Source organism: Engraulis encrasicolus, chromosome 19 (genome assembly GCF_034702125.1).
Source record: "Engraulis encrasicolus isolate BLACKSEA-1 chromosome 19, IST_EnEncr_1.0, whole genome shotgun sequence".
Classification (NCBI taxonomy): Eukaryota; Metazoa; Chordata; class Actinopteri; order Clupeiformes; family Engraulidae; genus Engraulis; species Engraulis encrasicolus.
Window position 1 is genome coordinate 27,899,392 of NC_085875.1, and position 7,500 is coordinate 27,906,891.

At 47.1% G+C, this 7,500-nt stretch overlaps 1 protein-coding gene across 3 annotated transcripts in view; it reads left to right on the top strand.

Annotated features, from left to right (window-relative positions):
* Positions 1-78, top strand: part of rps6ka1 (ribosomal protein S6 kinase a, polypeptide 1) — a 125,117-nt gene extending 125,039 nt beyond the window's left edge. For all 3 annotated transcript variants that reach the window (XM_063184017.1, XM_063184018.1, XM_063184016.1), the window contains one exon: positions 1-78. This exon is cut by the window's left edge and continues 298 nt beyond it. The gene's annotated coding sequence lies outside the window, so the exon portion shown is untranslated.
* Positions 79-7,500: the final 7,422 nt, after the last annotated feature.

Genomic DNA, 7,500 nt, shown 5'->3' on the forward strand with positions numbered 1-7,500 from the left:
AGGATGACGACCTTCACTCAAACCATTAGCAGCTGAAGCTAGCCTCCCTCCACTCCACTCCCCCCTCCCCCACTCCACTCCCCCCTCCCCCACTCCCCACCACCACCACTAAACATTAGGACATGTACATGTCCCCGGTTCTTAGAGGGAGATGAGTGAGTCATCTCTTATTCTTACGAATAAGAACCCTGTGGTCTGTTATCAGTAGCCTAGTGGGGAGAGAGGCTTGGTCGGGGCAGGATGGAGCTAGCCTTCAGAGAAAAGCCAAGGAAAGGGAATCATTGGGGTCGGGTGGGGAACAGGGGAGGGTGGGTGCTGGGTTCACGCTCACAGGGCAGAGTGGAGGCAGTGGGTGGTGCAGGGCGGTGGGGGTGCTGGTTGGGGAAGAGTGGTTGTTGTTTGTACACTGTTGGAAGCAGTCGCTTATAGTGATGACAGAATGTGCTGTGACTCGTGATTGGTGGGGAGACGTGACCTGACTGTGATATTCTTCTTTTTTTTCTTCCTGATTTTTTTTTTCGACTGTGCATGCAGAGATTGGTAGAGAATTCATCAACCTCCTCTCGGCCCTCTCCACCCTCTCTGGGAAAGAATGTTGTTATTGTGGATGGGGCCGAATTATTTTAATAGGTTAAAGTGATTAATTTGTAATCTATTTGCCCTGATGCTTTTCTCTGAATCACTCCAGTGGCAGCTTGACCACTTTGACCCACAGAGCCTCCACTTGATCATACACTGGATTAAAATAAATTGAAGCAAATAAAATGAATGAATAAATTCATTAAATGGTTATGTCCTATCCCTTTTGGCACTTAAAGGCCACTCCCCACAGCCATTCTATCCCATAATTACCCCTTACTCTCTCTACCACCTAGAGAACCTAGGTTCCATCCGCTAGTTCATTTTATTGGGTTCTAGGTGTCAGTAGAACCGATCTGAGAGCTCTCTGAGCGTCTACTTTCAGAGAAAATGATTACATGGTACAGTGGAGCTCCATCCAGGGGCAAGATGAGGTGTGGTTGGAGAGGGTGGGGATGGAGGGCTTACCGTATGGAGGGCTTACCGTATGATTAGGCTACTGGGGTGGGGTTGGAGTTCTTCTCCTCTGGCACTCCATGTCCAGCTACTGTACTGTAGAGCAGGGGAGAGGAACTGTTTTCTTTCGAGGGGCCGCTTCAAGGGCCTCCAAGGGCCATACTATGAACACAAAGCAGGATTTCCCCCTGCACTTTAGGCAAATATTGAAGGTGGCCACCTGAACAACAGACCCCATCTTCACTACGTCCTCTGAAAAGAGAACTTAATTGAATTGCAAATGTAATTTCTAAGATTTCTGTACAAAACTTCATATTTCATGTGAAGCTGCATGACATTAAAATGATATAGGGGGCCGGATAAGACGGCCTCAAGGGCTGTAAACGGCCCTGGAGACAAAGGTTCCCCTCCCCTGCTGTACATAGAGTGTGGAGTGAGGTGGGGTTGTGATTTCTGATGAGACGAGAGTGGTGCTGGAGAGATGGGGTTGTGATTTCTGATGAGACGAGAGGGCTGGGGTGGGAGTAGTTCTGGATTTCTTCTTTGTGAGTGGAGGGATGTGCTGTGTGGTGTGTGAGCAACTTGAATGGGAGTCAACGTGTGTCCTGCATGGGGTTTTTGTCCGGTTTGCTTCGCTGCATCGCTTCTCCAGGTCTGTGCTTTTCTGCTTGCTGACCCAACCAGGCCAGGAGTGTGTGTGTGTGTGTGTGTGTGACAAAGAAAAGAAAAAAATACATGTGAGAAGAGTTTTAAAAGTTTTAAAGTGTGTCCTGATATTTTTATTGTCCTAAAAAAAGAGAGAAATAAAAGTAAAGTTTGCCATGTGATTTGTAATTTGCATACATGTGGCATGTTATATATTTTGTATTCCAAATCTTGAATGCTGTCCTCTTTTGTGTTTTGTTGATGCTTGTTGTATCTGTTGATGCTTTTTGTTTTTTATTTGTTTGTTTTTTTTCTTATCTCTTATTCACTCTTATTTCACTCACAGACCTCAATTAGACGAGTTCTAGTTATTTTTCCCTTACATGCCTGTAGCATCCATCTCTTAACCCATCAGGAAACACAGCGGTCTATAATAGTGTTCCTGTTTCCACATGGCTTCAGATTATTAGACCGATGCAGCAGTATTCAGATCACCGGTGCATTTCTTGAAAGTTGTTTCGCTGGTTGCAATGCAAGTTCCTCTTGGCAAAGTTGCCACACAAGCGGAAGGTTGCCCACATACAGTAGTAGTAATACTTAGCAATGAGGCTTTCGAGAAATGGGTCCCAAAAGTATTACGGCCTGAAAGACATTCCAGATCATTCCCACCTTCACTCGACACACGCAAATGATGAATGTAGATGTAGAAAACCTAGCATTTTGCTCTTTTGAAAACAGAAGCAGTGAGAAATATCATCGGGGAGTCCCTGTGACGCCTCAACAAAACCAAACTAAGAGCACCCTTTGCAGGTATCAGATTGTTTTATTGTAGTAGTAGTAGTAGTATGAACGTCTGATGGTCACTTTTTGGGGGCATGATCTTTTTATGTTGTGCTAGTGCTAGTTCAATGCAGCACAATAAACAGTATGTTGGCCTGCTACGTGGTCCAATATGACGAGTATGCACCATAGTGTTGTTCTTACGTAACATTCACAGCAGTACACAGCCAAGTTGGACGAGGCCAAAGCCAAATAGCTTGATCTGCAGTGTCCCGCATCATCCTGCTACCTCCTGTTCTTCCCACCCTCTCTCTTTTTCCTTTCTTTTCTTTTCTGTTCTTTCTCTCTGTCTCTCTCTTTCTCTCTCTCTCTCTCTCTCTCTCTCTCTCTCTCTCTCTCTCATAGTGACTCACTGCACTGTCTGACTCTGCAGGCAGGCAGGTAGAATACCGGTAGGTTGTTATTAGAACAAAGCCACACGTCTCCCCCTCCGTTCCACAGCACCCCAAACCCCACCACACTGCACTGCCCCATCACCTCACCCTCACCCCCCTCCCCCCATCATCACTTCGGGTGCCACTGCTGTCCAAGAACACCACAGGGCGCAAGTTGCCACTACTGATGCCAGCTACCTTTTAGATATGCACCATGCAGTCACAGTAGGCATGCTGGCGGACGGATGCACACTGCGGATGAGAGGCTTTGCAACATGATGCCATTACACTGTCTGGAAAGTATTATTGTAGTGTAATATAAGGTTATCAGGTTATAAGTTGAGCGCCTCGGTAACATAATGTTATTAGGCGGAGAGAAAAAGTATAGTGTTATGAAAGATGGAGGTGTGTACCGTATGGTATGTGCAGAAATAGAAGATGTGGCGTGCTAGAAGCTGCAATGGAGAGCCAACTCTGCATCGTAATGTTATTATGCAGAGAGGAAAAGAAAGTCTAGTGTTATCAAAGGTGAAGGTATTTACGTAAGTGCAGAAAACACACACACACACACACACACACACACACACACACACACACACTTCATCAGAAGACCGTTTTATTGTTACCCTCTTAAAACATTGTTGCACTATATGACATGAAGACTGATAACGTCACACAAACATCCCCCCCCCCACACACACACACCACCACCCCCCCAATCATCATCATGACCACCTCAATCCATCTCCATACATCTCTGAATTCTAAAGTTCTGCCATTCCTTCCAGCGCGGTTCCATTCCTCCTTGCCATGTCTCGTAACCACCGCCACACCCCACAACTTTTTTTTCTTCCCAACGACATGCTCTTGCTCTGCAAATGGATGTAGAAGGGAGAGCGTTTCCGCAAGTCAATATGTGTGCTTAGATGTTAAGTTTCCAATTTTTCTCGCTCTCTCGCTCTCTCTCTGTACTGTATGTGTTCTCCATTTTGTTAAGTTTTGTTTTGATTTGTTTTGTTGCCATGTTGCTCATGGTGTACATTGTGCCTGGCCACTGGCAGAGAAGGGGGTGGGGAGGGGTGGGTGGGGTGTGGGAGTATGAGGGGTGGAGTATGTTGGTGGGGGAGGGGGTGTAAAAGTATTGGGTGTGTGGGTATACTGTATATTTTTTTTCTGTGTGGATTTCCTCTCGATCCCAGATTGTGGGAGCGAGAGGATTTGGGGACCGGGCAGAGGAGACCAAAATGAGATGCCTTTCTATTAATAAATAAATAAAAAACACAAGTTTCTCTGCACACATGTCTCTGGGGTATTTTGTTTAATGGCTGTTTCACACCAGAAAGACCCAACCAGTCTTTCCAACTTCTGTACAACTAGGCAGTTGTCTGTCTGTCTTCCTTTCAGTCCTAGTTGGTGGCAGTCTTTTTGCAGAGCACACCAAATGGACTTGAACCGTTGTGGAACAAATCGACTTCAGCCGTTGTGGACACTCCCCCAGGGTGGCACGGGTCATAACAAAGTGTCCATCTCTACTTTTCACGAGCAGCCGTGCTAGTAGATAGGCAACATTACTACTCTAAATATACAAGGTATATAGGCTTTCTACATCAAGAGGACATGTCTCTGTCCCTCACTCACAACAGAGCCAAAATCGCAACGTTTAAAAATGTCAAATGTTAAAGTGTTTCAGTTCCACAGGCCCATCTTGCTTGGGTCATTTACGTGGCTGCCAAAGAAAATGGCGAGCTATGAATTTATGACACTATGATGTAATTGTTGAAAATAAAATGTTTCAGAGATACTGGACTAACCAAAATGGAGCACCATTAAGCAGTCGCTAATATTACAGTTCAGGACAAGACAAGATGTAGTAAGGTAGCATATTTGAAGTGGCTTTGGATAGAAGCATCTGCCAAATGTAATATATTGTAAGAGCTGTCAGAATAAGAGAATGCACTTCTGTGACGCCATCACAGAATGTTGGCAAAATCTGTGAAACTGCCTCGGATTTTGTGACACAATGGTCCGTGTTCATTTCATGGAGAGATCATGTTAGTTCTTGCCTATCCAGGGGTCCGTTTCTCGATTCTTATCGTTGCTAACCGTCTTAAGACCGTCTTACCATTCCCTTGGATTTAGTGGTGAGCGTCGCTGTCGAGAGAGAGTTGAGTCGCTCTTACGAAGGACGTTGCTACCGTCGTTAGCAAAAGATGCTTTCGAGATACGGACCCCTGGAACATCAGAAGGCAAGCACCTGCCTGTGTCAGTTTCCCAAAATCAACTGTCCAGCTTAATACAAGCACTTTGGGAGGGAAAGGTACCCAAGGTTCACAGGCATACTTTCCATTAGGCAAACCTAGGCAATTGCCTAGGGGCCCCAACCAAATCTGTCCTGCTTACTATAGGGCCCCAACTGTCACACCACTTGCGGTACAACACAAAAAATAGGCTTTCACTCATGCAGAGTAATCGAAGATGCAAACTGTATATATGAGACAAAACACCTAAATAGTCTACAAGTATATAATGACTTTTGAAGGGCCCATGTTGCTACTTCACCTAGGGCCTCAAAAATGGCTACATCCGCCCCTGCCAAGGTCACAGTGTTGTAGCAGCAGCAGCAGGCATCGTGTACAGTACAGTACTGCATGACTCATCTGCAAGGCACACGGTGTTCACTTTAGTTCAGTTCAGAGCAGAGCAGAGCAAGGCGGTGGGTGAGTGCCGTGTGCTTTGAAGGGAGGCAAGGCTGGACTGGGGGGAGAAATAGGGCCCGGGTACTTTTTGGCTTGAAGGGGCCACTCAAAATTAGTGGAGCAGAACTGACTCTTCGGTGGGCCCCCGCACCCTCGTGGGCCCTATTTTCAGAAATATAAATGTAAATTTTTTACATTTCTGAAAATAGGGGCCCAAGAGGGTGCAGGGCCCACTGGGAAATGCCCGCTATGCCAGATAGCCAGTCCAGCCCTGGAGGGAGGCGTACTGCCGTCAGGTCTACAGTACAGCACAGACAAGAGCCCTGGGCAGGCTGCTCCTGGTTTATTGATGAGTCCCATCACGGAGGCTCTCAGCTCTTAGCCGATGACATAACACACACACACACACACACACACACACACACACACACACACACACACACACACACACACACACACACACACACACACACACACACACACACACTTATCTTTAAGCACACATACCTCACATCATCCCTACTCAACACACACACACACACACACACACACACACACACACACACACACACACACACACTAACACACACACACACTAACACACACACACTTATCTTTATGGAGCACACAGACCTGACATCATCCCTACTCAACACACACACACACACACACACACACACACACACACACACACACACACACACACACATCCTTATGCAATGCACACACACACATGATATGACCCCCACGCCAAGAGACACACAGATCTGCAGGGGAGCCGACAAGGCGGGGACAAAGGTGTCAGTTGTCCCGGGCCCAGGGAGAGAGGGGCCTCACAATTGGGTCCTCATTGTATGTATAGAGAGGGGTGCCCTTTCAGATCACTTGGTCCTGGGCCCAGCCCTGCACATATGCACACACTTCTTTGTATAAAGGTAATATTATGCATGCGCATGTGCATACTGTAAGTATGGAGTAAGTGGAAATAAATAGGTAGGTCACACACACACACACACACACACACACACACACACACACACACACACACACACACACACACACACACACACACACACACACACACACACACACACACACACACACACACACACACACACCATGAACAGAGCCTAGGGTGTCATTTCTCTTCTGTAATCAAGGACATCACACATCACCCACAGCACAGTACCTGCAGAGGTGCTACATCACACCACCCACACATGAAGGGCACTGGGTCAGGTGCGTGCGTGCGTGCGTGCGTGCGTGCGTGCGTGCGTGCATGCGTGTGTTAGCACTGCACACACATCCAGGTCCCATGAGTGTGTGTGGGTCGTGTGTGTGTATGTGTGTGTGTGCGAGTGCATGTGTGTGTATGGCTTGATAAATTGCTTAGCGCGGTGACTGCATACATCCAGGTCCCATGAGGTAGGTCTGCGTGTGTGTGTGCCTGTGTGTGCGCGTGTGTGCAGATAAATGTCCTACCAATGTATACACATGTGCCATGAGAGATGTGTGAGATTGCGTTGCCCATATTAGGCATGTGATCTATTGCCGGCCTTGGAACCTCTACGACGCCTTTACGCAGACCTGGATACCTCCTGAGATTTACGTGGCCGTGGCCGTGGCCGTGGGCGTGTGTGAATGTCCTTGTGTGCGTGTATGTGTGTGTGTGTGTGTGTATGTGCGTGCGTGTGTGTGTTGTTGTATGTGGACGTTTTGCTGCCCCAAGGCTGTGTGTGTGTGCAGTACCGTTCACAGCACAAACAGAAGCTGACTACTTAGATTGCTGATGAAAGGAATAGAACTCTGCTCACATTCTGACAAACAGACACAACACACTCACACACACACGCACACACACACACATGCGCACACAAGCACACGCACATGCACATGCACACGCACACGCA